The 15,387-nt window shown below is 39.5% G+C and overlaps 2 non-coding genes across 2 annotated transcripts; one reads left to right on the forward strand and one right to left on the reverse strand.

The window, feature by feature from the left end:
- Positions 1–5,819: 5,819 nt before the first annotated feature.
- Positions 5,820–5,927, reverse strand: LOC130978452 (small nucleolar RNA R71). Its single transcript, XR_009086095.1, has one exon. It is a non-coding gene; the product is annotated as a small nucleolar RNA R71 (small nucleolar RNA).
- Positions 5,928–12,147: 6,220 nt separating this feature from the next.
- Positions 12,148–12,255, forward strand: LOC130978866 (small nucleolar RNA R71). The gene has a single exon (XR_009086475.1). It is a non-coding gene; the product is annotated as a small nucleolar RNA R71 (small nucleolar RNA).
- The last annotated feature ends 3,132 nt before the right edge of the window (positions 12,256–15,387 follow it).

Raw genomic sequence — 15,387 nt, forward strand, 5'->3', positions numbered from 1 at the left:
CTTCTGTTATCTGTTTAGATAGCTGCTGTTTTGCCTGATTCAACTGTGATTCTATGTTCTTGTTAGCAATTTTAGTTTCTTGGAGCATCTCTTTAAATTCTGCTAACTATTTTGTCATCAGGTGTAATTGCTGATTAAGCTCAATCATCTGTTCTTGAGGACTAGGATCAGTGGCTACTGCCATAACTTCTTCTTTTGTAGAGAACTCATTGCTAGAGTACAAATGTTGATTTCTAGCAACAGTATCTATAAGCTCTTGAGCTTCTTCAATCGTTTTTCTCATATGTATAGATCCACCAACTGAGTGGTCTAGAGACATCTGAGCTTTTTCTGTAAGCCCATAGTAGAAGATGTCTAACTGTACCCACTCTGAAAACATTTCAGAGGGGCATTTTCTTAGCATACCTCTATACCTCTCCCAGGCATTATAAAGGGATTCATTATCCTCTTGTTTAAAGCCTTGGATGTCCAGCCTTAGCTGTGTCATCCTTTTTGGAGGGTAAAAGTGATTTAGGAATTTGTCTGATAATTGTTTCCATGTCTTTATGCTTGCTGTAGGTTGATTATTCAACCACTTCTTAGCTTGATCTCTTACAGCAAATAGAAACAGTAATAGTCTGTAGACATCCTGATCCACCTCTTTATCACGTACTGTGTCAGCAATTTGTAAGAATTGTGCCAGAAACTCAGTAGGTTCTTCCTGTAGAAGACCGAAATACTGACAATTTTGCTGCACTATGATAATGAGTTGAGGATTTAGCTCAAAGCTGCTTGCTTTAATGGGAGGTATACAGATGCTACTCCCATATGCAGCTGTAATGGGGTTAGCATATGACCCCAGAGTCCTTCTGGACTGCTCAATTCCACTTAGGTCCATGATGGAGAAAGGGAAATGATATGGATTGCAAGTAGATTATTTATTTTTTTATTTTTTTATTTTTTTTAAGTGACCGAAAAAATATAAAATAAAATAAATAGAGAATAAAATAAAATTTCGAAAATTAACAGAAAATAAGATCAAAGCAAATTGAAAACTGAATCAATTAGTTAATTAAAAAGATTTTGGAATTAGCAATTAAAAAGATATGATTGAGAATTATTTTGAAAAAGATATGATTGAGAAGATATGATTGCAAATAAAAATGATTGAAAAGATATGATTTTGAAAATCTTTGACTAATTTAATGCAAAATTTTGAAAATTATGAGTAAAACAAGGAAAGGATATTTTTTTATTTTTAAATTTTAATGAGGAAAGAGAAAAATAACAGAACGACACTAAACTTAGAAATTTTAGATCAAAACAAAGAGAACAAACAAGAAAACTTTGAATGTCAAGATGAACACCAAGAACACTTTGAAGATCAAGATGAACACCAAGAACAAATTTTTGAAAAATTTTTAAGTGAATAAAAGCACAAAAGACACCAAACTTAAAATTTTTAGAAAATCAAACACAAATTTTCGAAAACTTAAAGGGAAACACAAAGAAGACACCAAACTTAAAATATAAAACTAAACTCAAATAAAAGACTCTAAACCAACAAAAATAAAACAGTCCTAATCTAAGCAACAAGATAAACCGTCAGTTGTCCAAACTCGAACAATCCCCGGCAACGGCGCCAAAAACTTGGTGCACGAAATTGCAATCACACTTTTGCAATCCCGCACAACTAACCAGCAAGTGCACTGGGTCGTCTAAGTAATACCTTATGTGAGTAAGGGTCGATCCCACGGAGATTGTCGGCTTGAAGCAAGCTATGGTTATCTTGTAACTCTTAGTCAGGATATCAAAAATTATCAGGATTGATTGTGAAAAGCAAAAGAACATGAAATAAGTACTTGTTTTGCAGTAATGGGGAACAGGTTGAGGTTTGGAGATGCTCTATCTTCTGAACCTCTGCTTTCCTACTGTCTTCTTCTTCAAGCACGCTAGGCTCCTTCCATGGCAAGCTGTATGTAGGGTTTCACCGTTGTCAATGGCTACCTCCCATCCTCTCAGTGAAAATGTTCAACGCACCCTGTCACGGCACGGCTATTCAGCTGTCGGTTCTCGATCATGTCGGAATAGAATCCAGTGATTCTTTTGCGTCTGTCACTAACGCCCCACAATCGCGAGTTTGAAGCTCGTGACAGTCATTCAATCATTGAATCCTACTCAGAATACCACAGACAAGGTTTAGACCTTCTGGATTCTCTTGAATGCCGCCATCAATTCTAGCTTATACCACGAAGATTCTGATTAAGGAATCCAAGAGATATCTACTCAATCTAAGATAGAACGGAGGTGGTTGTCAGGCACGCGTTCATAGTTGAGAATGATGATGAGTGTCACGGATCATCACATTCATCCGGGTTAAGAACAAGTGATATCTTAGAACGGAAGCAAGCATGATTGAATGAGAAACAGTAGTAATTGCATTAATCCATCAAGACACAGCAGAGCTCCTCACCCCCAACCATGGGGTTTAGAGACTCATGCTGTAGAAGATACAATGAGAAACGTGTAAAGTGTCATGAGGTACAGATACAATGTCAAAAGATCCTATTAATAGTGAACTAGTAACCTAGGGTTTACAGAAATGAGTAAATGACAGAAAAATCCACTTCCGGGCCAACTTGGTGTGTGCTTGGGCTGAGCAATGAAGCATTTTCGTGTAGAGACTCTTCCTGGAGTTAAACGCCAACTTTTGTGCCAGTTTGGGCGTTTAACTCCAATTTTTATGCCAGTTCTAGCGTTAAATGCTGGGAATTTTGAAGCTGATTTGCAACGCCGGTTTGGGCCATCAAATCTCGGGCAAAGTATGAACTATTAAACATTGCTGGAAAGCCCAGGATGTCTACTTTCCAACGCCATTAAGAGCGCGCCAATTGGGCTTCTGTAGCTCCAGAAAATCCACTTCGAGTGCAGGGAGGTCAGAATCCAACATCATCTGCAGTCCTTTTCAACCTCTGAATCAGATTTTTGCTCAGGTCCCTCAATTTCAGCCAGAAAATACCTGAAATCACAGAAAAACACACAAACTCAAAGTAAAGTCCAGAAAAGTGAATTTTAATTAAAAACTAATAAAAATATACTAAAAACTAACTAAATCATACTAAAAACATACTAAAAATAATGCCAAAAAGCGTATAAATTATCCGCTCATCAGGAGCTCTGCTGTACCTCGAGTATTAATGCAATTACTATTGTTCTTCTATTCAATTCAGCTTGTTCTTATTCCAAGATATTCATTTGCACTCAAGAACTTGATGAATGTGATGATTATGTGACGCTCATCATCATTCTCACTTATGAACAAGTGACTGACAACCACTTCTGTTCTACAAGCAAACAAGGCTCTAATGTTTATCTCTTAGGTTCTTTAACCGGAATCTTCGTGGTATAAGCTAGAATTGATGGCGGCATTCAAGAGAATCCGGAAGGTCTAAACCTTGTCTGTGGTATTCTGAGTAGGATTCAATGATTGAATGACTGTGACGAGCTTCAAACTCGCGATTGTGGGGCGTTAGTGACAGACGCAAAAGAATCACTGGATTCTATTCCACATGATCGAGAACCGACTGCTGGATAGCCGTGCCGTGACAGGGTGCGTTGAACATTTCCACTGAGAGGATGGGAGGTAGCCACTGACAATGGTGAAACCCTTGCATACAGCTTGCCATGAAAAGGAGTAAGAAGGATTGGATGAAGACAGTAGGAAAGCAGAGAGACGGAAGGGACAAAGCATCTCCATTTGCTTATCTGAAGTTCTCACCAATGAATTGCATAAGTATCTCTATCTTTATCTTTATGTTTTATTCATATATCATCCATAACCATTTGAGTCTGCCTGACTGAGATTTACAAGGTGACCATAGCTTGCTTCATACCAACAATCTCCGTAGGATCGACCCTTACTCGCGTAAGGTTTATTACTTGGACGACCCAGTGCACTTGCTGGTTAGTTGTGCGAAGTTGTGTTTATGCCATGGTATTGAACACCAAGTTTTTGGATTCATTACCGGGATTATTTGAGTTGTGAGCCGGGGATTGTTGAGTTTGGACAACTGACGGTTCATCTTGTTGCTTAGATTAGGTATTTTTTTCAGAGTTCTTAAGAATGAATTCTAGTGTTTCAAGGTGATGTTCTTATCATCACCAAAGCTGATTGATTCTCATCAATTTATCTCTTGAATGCAATGTCCTGCTGAAGCTTGGCTATCCTTGTCTAATTCCTTTAGACTAAAGCTTTAGACTAACATTGCATGATTCCTGGAATTCTCATTATGAATTTTGATATCTTTATTTTCTTTTCCACTTAATTTTCAAAAAAAATCCAAAAAAATTACAAAATCATAAAAACCAAAAAAATATTTTTATGTTTCTTATTTGAGTCCAGTGTCTCATTTTAAGTTTGGTGTCTTGCATGCATTGTTTATTTGATCTTGGTTCTATTTTCAAGTCAATAATACAGATGACTGAAGATTCAGTACATGCAGCAGAGGAATTAAACAGAAAAAGCTGGGCGTTCAAAACGCCCAGAGAAGAAGGAAAACTGGCGTTTAAACGCCAGCCAGGGTGCCTGGCTGGGCGTTTAACGCCCAAAAGGGTAGTGCTTTGGGCGTTAAACGCCAGAATGGATACCATTCTGGGCGTTTAACGCCAGGATGGCACAAGAGGGAAGATTCTGTTTTCAAACCAATTTTTTTTTCAGGTTTTCAAAATTTTTCAAAATCAAATCTTTTTCAAATCATATCTTTTCAATCAAATCTTTTTCAAAATCAATTTCTTTCCTTTTTCAAAGATACTTGCTAACAATTAATGATTTGATTCAACAATTTAAGTATGATGCCTTTTCTGTTGAGAAAGGTTTAATGTTTGAATCATATCTTTTCTTGTTAGCCAAGTCATTATTTTTTTTAAAATCAAATCTTTTTTTAAATTGTTTTTCAAACCATAACTTTTCAATCATATCTTTTTAATTTCTTATTTCAAAATCTTTTTCAAAAATCACTTGATTTCTTTTCCACTTTTGGTTTTCGAAAATCAATTAATGTTTTTCAAAATGTTTTTTTAAAATCTTTTTAAATTATTTTCGAAAATCTCTTCCCCTGTTTTCACATCCTTCTATTTATGGAGTACCACTCCTCCTTAATGCACAATTCGAACGCTATCTGACTAAGTTCGAATTCTTCTCCCTCGTCCTTCTATTTTTTCTGTTCCTCTGACACCTCAAGGAATCTCTATACTGTGACATAGAGGATTCCATATTTTCTTGTTCTCTTCTCTTTCATATGAGCAGGAGCAAAGACAAAGGCATTCTTGTTGAGGCTGATCCTGAACCTGAAGGGACCTTGAAGCGAAAGCTAAGAGAAGCTAAGGCACAACTCTCTGTAGAGGACCTAACAGAAATCTTCAAAGAAGAAGAACCTATGGCAGCCGAAAACAATAACAATGCCAACAATGCAAGGAAGGTGCTGGGTGACTTTACTGCACCTACTCCCGACTTCTATGGGAGAAGCATCTCTATCCCTGCCATTGGAGCAAACAACTTTGAGCTTAAGCCTCAATTAGTTTCTCTAATGCAACAGAATTGCAAGTACCATGGACTTCCACTGGAAGATCCACATCAGTTTTTAGCTGAGTTCTTGCAAATCTGTGACACTGTCAAGACTAATGGGGTTGACCCTGAGGTCTACAGACTTATGCTATTCCCTTTTGCTGTAAGAGACAGAGCTAGGATATGGTTGGACTTACAACCTAAAGACAGCCTGAACTCTTGGGAAAAGCTAGTCAATGCCTTCTTGGCAAAGTTCTTTCCACCTCAAAAATTGAGTAAGCTTAGAGTGGAAGTCCAAACCTTCAGACAGAAGGAAGGTGAATCCCTCTATGAAGCTTGGGAAAGATACAAACAATTAATCAGAAAGTGTCCCTCTGACATGCTTTCTGAATGGAGCATCATAGGTATTTTCTATGATGGTCTCTTTGAACTATCCAAGATGTCATTCGATAGCTCTGCTGGAGGATCTCTTCATTTGAAGAAGACGCCTGCAGAAGCTCAAGAACTAATTGAAATGGTTGCAAATAACCAATTCATGTACACTTCTGAAAGGAATCCTGCGAACAATGGGACAAATCAGAAGAAAGGAGTTCTTGAGATTGATGCTCTGAATGCCATATTGGCTCAGAACAAAATATTGACTCAGCAAGTCAATATGATTTCTCAAAGTCTGTCTGGAATGCAAGCTGCACCAGGCAGTACTAAGGATGCTTCATCTGAAGAAGAAGCTTAGGATCCTGAGAACCCTTCAATGGAAGAGGTGAATTACATGGGAGAACCCTATGGAAACACCTATAATTCTTCATGGAGAAATCATTCAAATCTCTCATGGAAGGTGGTGCGCGAAATTGTGATCACTACAACTTCACACAACTAACCAGCAAGTGCACTGGGTCGTCCAAGTAATACCTTGCGGGAGCAAGGGTCGATCCCACGGAGATTGTTGGTATGAAGCAAGCTATGGTCACCTTGTAAATCTCAGTCAGGCAGACTCAAATGGGTATGATGATAAACGAATAAAGCATAAAGATAAAGATAGAGATACTTATGTATATCATTGGTGAGAGCTTCAGACAAGCGAATGAAGATGCTTTCCCTTTCGTCTCTCTGCTTTCCTACAGTCTTCATCCAATCCTTCTTACTCCTTTCCATGGCAAGCTTATGCAAGGGTTTCACCGTTGTCAGTGGCTACCTCCCATCCTCTCATTGGAAATGTTCAACGCACCCTGTCACGGCACGGCTATCCATCTGTCGGTTCTCAATCAGGCTGGAATAGAATCCAGTGATTCTTTTGCGTCTGTCACTAACGCCCCGCCTTCAGGAGTTTGAAGCACGTCACAGTCATTCAATCATTGAATCATACTCAGAATACCACAGACAAGGTTAGACCTTCCGGATTCTCTTGAATGCCGCCATCAGTTCTCGCCTATACCACGAAGACTCTGATCTCACGGAATGGCTGGCTCGTTTGTCAGGCGAGCACTCGGTTGTCAGGCGATCAACCATGCATCATGTTATCAGGAATCCAAGAGATATTCACTAGAGCTTTGATTGCTTGTAGAACAAGAGTGGTTGTCAGTCACCTTGTTCATGAGTGAGAATGATGATGAGTGTCACGGATCATCACATTCATCAAGTTGAAGAACAAGTGATATCTTGGGCAAAGAACAAGCGGAATTGAATAGAAGAACAATAGTAATTGCATTAATACTCGAGGTACAGCAGAGCTCCACACCTTAATCTATGGTGTGTAGAAACTCCACCATTGAAAATACATAAGAACAAGAGTGATCATTGGTTTCGGCCCTAGAGAGGGAACCAGAAGAACCAAGATGAAAATACAATAGTAAAAGGTCCTATATATAGAAAACTAGTAGTCTAGGGTGTACAGAGATGAGTAAATGACATAAAAATCCACTTCCGGGCCCACTTGGTGTGTGCTTGGGCTGAGCAATGAAGCATTTTCGTGTAGAGACTCTTCTTGGAGTTAAACGCCAGCTTTTATGCCAGTTTGGGCGTTTAACTCCCATTTTGGTGCCAGTTCCGGCGTTTAACGCTGGGATTACTGAAGGTGACTTTGAACGCCGGTTTGGGCCATCAAATCTTGGGCAAAGTATGGACTATTATATATTGCTGGAAAGCCCAGGATGTCTACTTTTCAACGCCGTTGAGAGCGCGCCAATTGGGCTTCTGTAGCTCCAGAAAATCCACTTCGAGTGCAGGGAGGTCAGAATCCAACAGCATCTGCAGTCCTTTTCAGTCTCTGAATCAGATTTTTGCTCAGGTCCCTCAATTTCAGCCAGAAAATACCTGAAATCACAGAAAAAACACACAAACTCATAGTAAAGTCCAGAAAAGTGATTTTTAGCTAAAAACTAATAAAAATATACTAAAAAATAACTAGATCATACCAAAAACATACTAAAAACAATGCCAAAAAGTGTATAAATTATCCGCTCATCACAACACCAAACTTAAATTGTTGCTTGTCCTCAAGCAACTGAAAATCAAATAAGATAAAAAGAAGAGAATATACTATAGACTCCAAATTATCAATGAAACTTAGCTCCAAATTAGATGAGCGGGACTAGTAGCTTTTTGCCTCCGAACAGTTTTGGCATCTCACTTTATCCTTTGAAATTCAGAATGATTGGCTTCTTTAGGAACTCAGAATCCAGATAGTGTTATTGATTCTCCTAGTTAAGTATGATGATTCTTGAACACAGCTACTTATTGAGTCTTGGCCGTGGCCCAAAGCACTCTGTCTTCCAGTATTACCACCGGATACATACATGCCACAGACACATAATTGGGTGAACCTTTTCAGATTGTGACTCAGCTTTGCTAGAGTCTCCAATTAGAGGTGTCCAGGGTTCTTAAGCACACTCTTTTTGCCTTGGATCACAACTTTATTTCTTTCTTTTTCTTTCTTTTTTTTTTCTTTCTCCCTTTTTTTTTCGTTTTTCTCCTTCTTTTTCTCTTTTTTTTTTTGTATTCACTGCTTTTTCTTGCTTCAAGAATCATTTTTATGATTTTTCAGATCCTCAGTAACATGTCTCCTTTTTCATCATTCTTTCAAGAGCCAACAATTTTAACATTCATGAACAACAAATTCAAAAGACATATGCACTGTTCAATCATACATTCAGAAAACAAAAAGTATTGTCACCACATCAAACTAATTAAGCTAGTTTTAAAGATGAATTTGAAATCCTGTACTTCTTGTTCTTTTGTAATAAAAACAGTTTTCATTTAAGAAAGGTGATGGATTCATAGGACATTCATAACTTTAAGGCATAGACACTAAGACACTAATGATCATAAGACACAAACATAGATAAACATAAGCACTAAAATTCAAAAAACAGAAAATAAAGAACAAGGAGATTAAAGAACGGGTCCACCTTAGTGAGGGCGGCTCTTTCTTCCTCTTGAAGATCCTATGGAGTGCTTGAGCTCCTTAATGTCTCTTCCTTGTCTTTGTTGCTCCTCTCTCATGATCCTTTGATCTTCTCTAATTTCATGGAGGATGATGGAGTGTTCTTGGTGCTCCACCCTTAGTTGTCCCATGTTGGAACTCAGTTCTCCTAGGGAGGTGTTCAGTTGCTCCCAATAGTTTTGTGGAGGAAAGTGCATCCCTTGGGGTATCTCAGGGATGTCATGATGAGTGGGGTCTCTTGTGTGCTCCATCCTTTTCTTGGTGATGGGCTTATCCTCATCAATGGGGATGTCTCCCTCTATGTCAACTCCAACTGAATAACAGAGGTGACAAATGAGATGAGGAAAGGCTAACCTTGCTAAGGTAGAGGACTTGTCCGCCACCTTATAGAGTTCTTGGGCTATAACCTCATGAACTTCCACTTCTTCTCCAATCATGATGCTATGAATCATGATGGCCCGGTCTAGAGTAACTTCGGACCGGTTGCTAGTGGGAATGACTGAGCGTTGGATAAACTCCAACCATCCTCTAGCCACGGGTTTGAGGTCATGCCTTCTCAATTGAACCGGCTTCTCTCTTGAATTTCTCTTCTATTGAGCGCCCTCTTCACAAATGTTTATGAGGACTTGGTCCAACCTTTAATCAAAGTTGACCCTTCTTCATTGCCACAACTTCATAGAAGTGGTCTTGATGCACCCTTGAGATGAATCTCTCCATCTCTCATGACTCGGAGGAGGAGGCTTTTGCCTTCCCTTTCCTCTTTCTAGAGGTTTCTCCGGCCTTGGATGCCATAAATGGTTATGGAAAAACAAAAAGCAATGCTTTTACCACACCAAACTTAAAAGGTTTGCTCGTCCTCGAGCAAAGAAGAAAGAAAGAGTAGAAGAAGAAATGGAGGAGATGGAGGTGGCTTTGTGGTTCGGCCTTTATGGGTGGGTTTGGGTGGAAAGTGGTTTGAATTTTGAATGGTGAGGTAGATGGGTTTTGAAGGATGGATGTGAGTGGTGGGGTTGGTGGGGATCCTGTGGGTCCACAGATCCTGTGGTGTCAAGGAAAAGTCATCCCTGCACCAAATGGCGTGCAAAATCACGTTTTGAGCCAATTCTGGCGTTAAACGCCGGGCTGGTGCCCATTTCTGGCGTTTAACGCCAGGTTCTTGCCCTTTTCTGGCGTTTAACGCCAGTCTGGTGCCCCTTTCTGGCGTTAAACGCCCAGAATGGTGCCAGACTGGGCGTTAAACGCCCAACTGCTAGCCTCACTGCCGTTTAAACGCCAGTGGTTCTTCCTCCAGGGTGTGCTGTTTTTCTTCCTGTTTTTCATTCTGTTTTTTGCTTTTTCAATTGATTTGTGTCTTCTTATGATCATCAACCTACAAAAAACATAAAATAACAAAGAGAAATAGATAACATATAACATTGGGTTGCCTCCCAACAAGCGCTTCTTTAATGTCAGTAGCTTGACAGAGGGCTCTCATGGAGCCTCACAGATACTCAGAGCAATGTGGGAACCTCCCAACACCAAACTTAGAGTTTGAATGTGGGGGTTCAACACCAAACTTAGAGTTTGGTTGTGGCCTCCCAACACCAAACTTAGAGTTTGACTGTGGGGGCTCTGTTTGTCTCTGATTTGAGAGAAGCTCTTCATGCTTCTTCTCCATGGTGACAGAGGGATATCCTTGAGCCTTAAACACCAAGGATTTTTCATTCACTTGAATGATCAGTTCACCTTTATCAACATCAATCACAGCCTTTGCTGTGGCTAGGAAGGGTCTGCCAAGGATGATGTATTCATCCATGCACTTCCCAGTCTCTAGGACTCTGAAATCAGTAGGGATGTAATGGTCTTCAATCTTCACCAAAACATCCTCTACAAGTCCATGAGCTTGTTTTCTTGAGTTGTCTGCCATCTCTAATGAGATTCTTGCAGCTTGTACCTCAAAGATCCCTAGCTTCTCCATTACAGAGAGAGGCATGAGGTTTACACTTGACCCTAAGTCACACAGAGCCTTCTTGAAGGTCATGGTGCCTATGGTACAAGGTATTGAAAACTTCCCAGGATCTTGTTTCTTTTGAGGTAATTTCTGCCTAGACAAGTCATCCAGTTCTTTGGTGAGCAAAGGAGGTTCATTCTCCCAAGACTCATTTCCAAATAGCTTGTCATTAAGCTTCATGATTGCTCTAAGATATTTAGCAACTTGCTCTTCAGTGACATACTCATCCTCTTCAGAGGAAGAATACTCATCAGAGCTCATGAAAGGCAGAAGTAAGTCCAGTGGAATCTCTATGGTCTCATTTTGAGCCTCAGATTCTCATGGTTCCTCATTGGGGAACTCATTGGAGGCTAGTGCACGCCCATTGAGGTCTTCCTCAGTGGCGTTCACTTCCTCTCCTTCCTCTCCAAATTCGGCCATGTTGATGGCCTTGCACTCTCCTTTTGGATTTTCTTCTGTGTTGCTTGGAAGAGTACTTGGAGGGAGTTCAGAAATTTTCTTGCTCAGCTGTCCCACTTGTGCTTCCAAATTCCTAATGGAAGACCTTGTTTCAGTCATGAAACTTTGAGTGGTTTTGATTAGATCAGAGACCATGGTTGCTAAGTCAGAGGGGTTCTGCTTAGAATTCTCTGTCTGTTGCTGAGAAGATGATGGAAAAGGCTTGCCATTGCTAAACCTGTTTCTTCCACCATTATTGTTGAAACCTTGTTGAGGTCTCTCTTGATTCTTCCATGAGAAATTTGGGTGATTTCTCCATGAAGAATTATAGGTGTTTCCATAGGGTTCTCCTAGGTAATTCACCTCTTCCATTGAAGGGTTCTCAGGATCATAAGCTTTTTCTTCAGATGAAGCATCCTTAGTACTGCTTGGTGCATTTTGCATTCCAGACAGACTTTGAGAAATCAAATTGACTTGTTGAGTCAATATTTTATTCTGAGCCAATATGGCATTCAGAGTGTCAATCTCAAGAACTCCTTTCTTCTGACTAGTCACATTGTTCACAGGATTCCTTTCAGAAGTGTACATGAATTGGTTATTTGCAACCATTTCAATGAGCTCTTGAGCTTCTGTAGGCGTCTTCTTCAGATGAAGAGATCCCCAAGCAGAGCTATCCAAGGACATCTTGGATAGTTCAGAGAGACCATCATAGAAAATACCTATGATGCTCCATTCAGAAAGCATGTCTGAGGGACACTTTTTGATTAATTGTTTGTATCTTTCCCAAGCTTCATAGAGGGATTCACCATCCTTCTGTCTGAAGGTTTGGACTTCCACTCTAAGCTTACTCAATTTTTGAGGTGGAAAGAACTTTGCCAAGAAGGCATTGACTAGCTTTTCCCAAGAGTCCAAGCTTTCTTTAGGTTGTGAGTTCAACCATATTCTAGCTCTGTCTCTTACAGCAAAAGGGAATAGCATCAGTCTGTAGACCTCAGGGTCAACCCCATTAGTCTTGACTGTGTCACAGATTTGCAAGAACTCAGCTAAAAACTGATGAGGATCTTCCAATGGAAGTCCATGGAACTTGCAATTCTGTTGCATTAGAGAACTAATTGAGGCTTAAGCTCAAGTTGTTTGCTCCAATGGCAGGGATAGAGATGCTTCTCCCATAGAAGTCGGGAGTAGTGCAGTAAAGTCACCCAGCACCTTCCTTGCATTGTTGGCATTGTTGTTATTTTCGGCTGCCATGGGTTTTTCTTCTTTGAAGAATTCGGTCAGGTCCTCAACAGAGAGTTGTGCCTTAGCTTCTCTTAGCTTTCGCTTCAAGGTCCTTTCAGGTTCAGGGTCAGCTTCAACAAGAATGCCTTTGTCTTTGTTCCTGCTCATATGAAGAAGAAGAGAACAAGAAAATATGGAATCCTCTATGTCACAGTATAGAGATTCCTTGAGGTGTCAGAGGAAAAGAAAAATGGAGGACAGAGGTAGAAAATTCGAACTTATCACAGAAGATGGAGTTCAAATTTTGCATTAAGGGATAGTGTTAGTCCATAAATAGAAGGATGTGAGAAGAAGGGAAGTAATTTTCGAAAATTAAGTAAAAGATTTTGAAAACATTTTGAAAAACACTAATTGATTTTCGAAAATAAAAGTGGGGAAGAAATCAAGTAATTTTTGAAAAGGATTTTGAAATTAGAAATCAAAAAGATTTGATTGAAAACTATTTTGAAAAAGATGTGATTGAGAAGATATGATTTGAAAAACATTTTAAAAAGATTTGATTTTTTTTAAAAAAATTAATGACTTGCCTAACAAGAAAAGATATGATTCAAACATTAAACCTTTCTCAACAGAAAAGGCAATATACTTGAAATGTTCAATCAAATCATTAATTGTTAGTAAGTATCTTTGAAAAAGGAAAGAAATTGATTTTGAAAGCATTTGATTGAAAAGATATGATTTGAAAAAGATTTGATTTTGAAAAACTTTGAAAACTTGGAAAAAATTGATTTTGAAAACAAAATCTTCCCCCTTTTGCCATCCTGGCGTTAAACGCCCAGAATGGTGCACATTCTGGCGTTTAACGCCCAAACTACTACCCTTTTTGGGCGTTAACGCCCAGCCAGGCACCCTGGCTGGCGTTTAAACGCCATCTGTCTTCTTCACTGGGCATTTTTGAATGCCCAGCTTTTTCTGTATAATTCCTCTGCAGTATGTTCTGAATCTTCAATTCTCTGTATTATTGACTTGAAAAGACACAAATTAAAAATATTTTTGGATTTTTAATAATGAGGAATAATCAAAATGCAACTAAAATCAAATAACAATGCATGCAAGACACCAAACTTAGCAGTTTGTATACTATTGACACTAACAAAATGAAAATGCATATGAGAAACAACAAAACACTCAAGTCAATAAAATTCAAAGATCAAAACAAGGAAATCATCAAGAACAACTTGAAGATTAATGAAGACACATGCATAAATTTGAAAAATGCAAGAAGAACAGAAACATGCAATTGACACCAAACTTAAAATGAGACACTAGACTTAAACAAGAAATATTTTTGGTTTTTATGATTTTGTAATTTTTTTGGATTTTTCGAAAATTAAGTGGAAGAAGAAAATAAAGATATCAAAGTTCCTAATGAGAATTCCAGGAATCATGCAATGTTAGTCTAAAGCTTCAGTCTAAAGGAATTAGACATGGCTAGCCAAGCTTCAGCAAGACATTGCATTCAAGAGCTAAATTGATGAGGATCAATCAGCTTTGGTGATGATAAGAACATCACCTTGAAACACTAGAATTCATTCTTAAGAACTCTGAAAAAAAAAATACCTAATCTAAGCAACAAGATGAACCGTCAGTTGTCCATACACAAAACAATCCCCGGCAACGGCGCCAAAAACTTGGTGCGCGAAATTGTGATCACTACAACTTCACACAACTAACCAGCAAGTGCACTGGGTCGTCCAAGTAATACCTTGCGGGAGCAAGGGTCGATCCCACGGAGATTGTTGGTATGAAGCAAGCTATGGTCACCTTGTAAATCTCAGTCAGGCAGACTCAAATGGGTATGATGATAAACGAATAAAGCATAAAGATAAAGATAGAGATACTTATGTATATCATTGGTGAGAGCTTCAGACAAGCGAATGAAGATGCTTTCCCTTCCGTCTCTCTGCTTTCCTACAGTCTTCATCCAATCCTTCTTACTCCTTTCCATGGCAAGCTTATGCAAGGGTTTCACCGTTGTCAGTGGCTACCTCCCATCCTCTCATTGGAAATGTTCAACGCACCCTGTCACGGCACGGCTATCCATCTGTCGGTTCTCAATCAGGCCGGAATAGAATCCAGTGATTCTTTTGCGTCTGTCACTAACGCCCCGCCTTCAGGAGTTTGAAGCACGTCACAGTCATTCAATCATTGAATCATACTCAGAATACCACAGACAAGGTTAGACCTTCCGGATTCTCTTGAATGCCGCCATCAGTTCTCGCCTATACCACGAAGACTCTGATCTCACGGAATGGCTGGCTCGTTTGTCAGGCGAGCACTCGGTTGTCAGGCGATCAACCATGCATCATGTTATCAGGAATCCAAGAGATATTCACTAGAGCTTTGATTGCTTGTAGAACAAGAGTGGTTGTCAGTCACCTTGTTCATGAGTGAGAATGATGATGAGTGTCACGGATCATCACATTCATCAAGTTGAAGAACAAGTGATATCTTGGACAAAGAACAAGCGGAATTGAATAGAAGCATTTTCGTGTAGAGACTCTTCTTGGAGTTAAACGCCAGCTTTTATGCCAGTTTGGGCGTTTAACTCCCATTTTGGTGCCAGTTCCGGCGTTTAACGCTGGGATTACTGAAGGTGACTTTGAACGCCGGTTTGGGCCATCAAATCTTGGGCAAAGTATAGACTATTATATATTGCTGGAAAGCCCAGGATGTCTACTTTCCAACGCCGTTGAGAGC

Source organism: Arachis stenosperma, chromosome 4 (assembly GCF_014773155.1).
Source record: "Arachis stenosperma cultivar V10309 chromosome 4, arast.V10309.gnm1.PFL2, whole genome shotgun sequence".
NCBI lineage: Eukaryota > Viridiplantae > Streptophyta > Magnoliopsida > Fabales > Fabaceae > Arachis > Arachis stenosperma.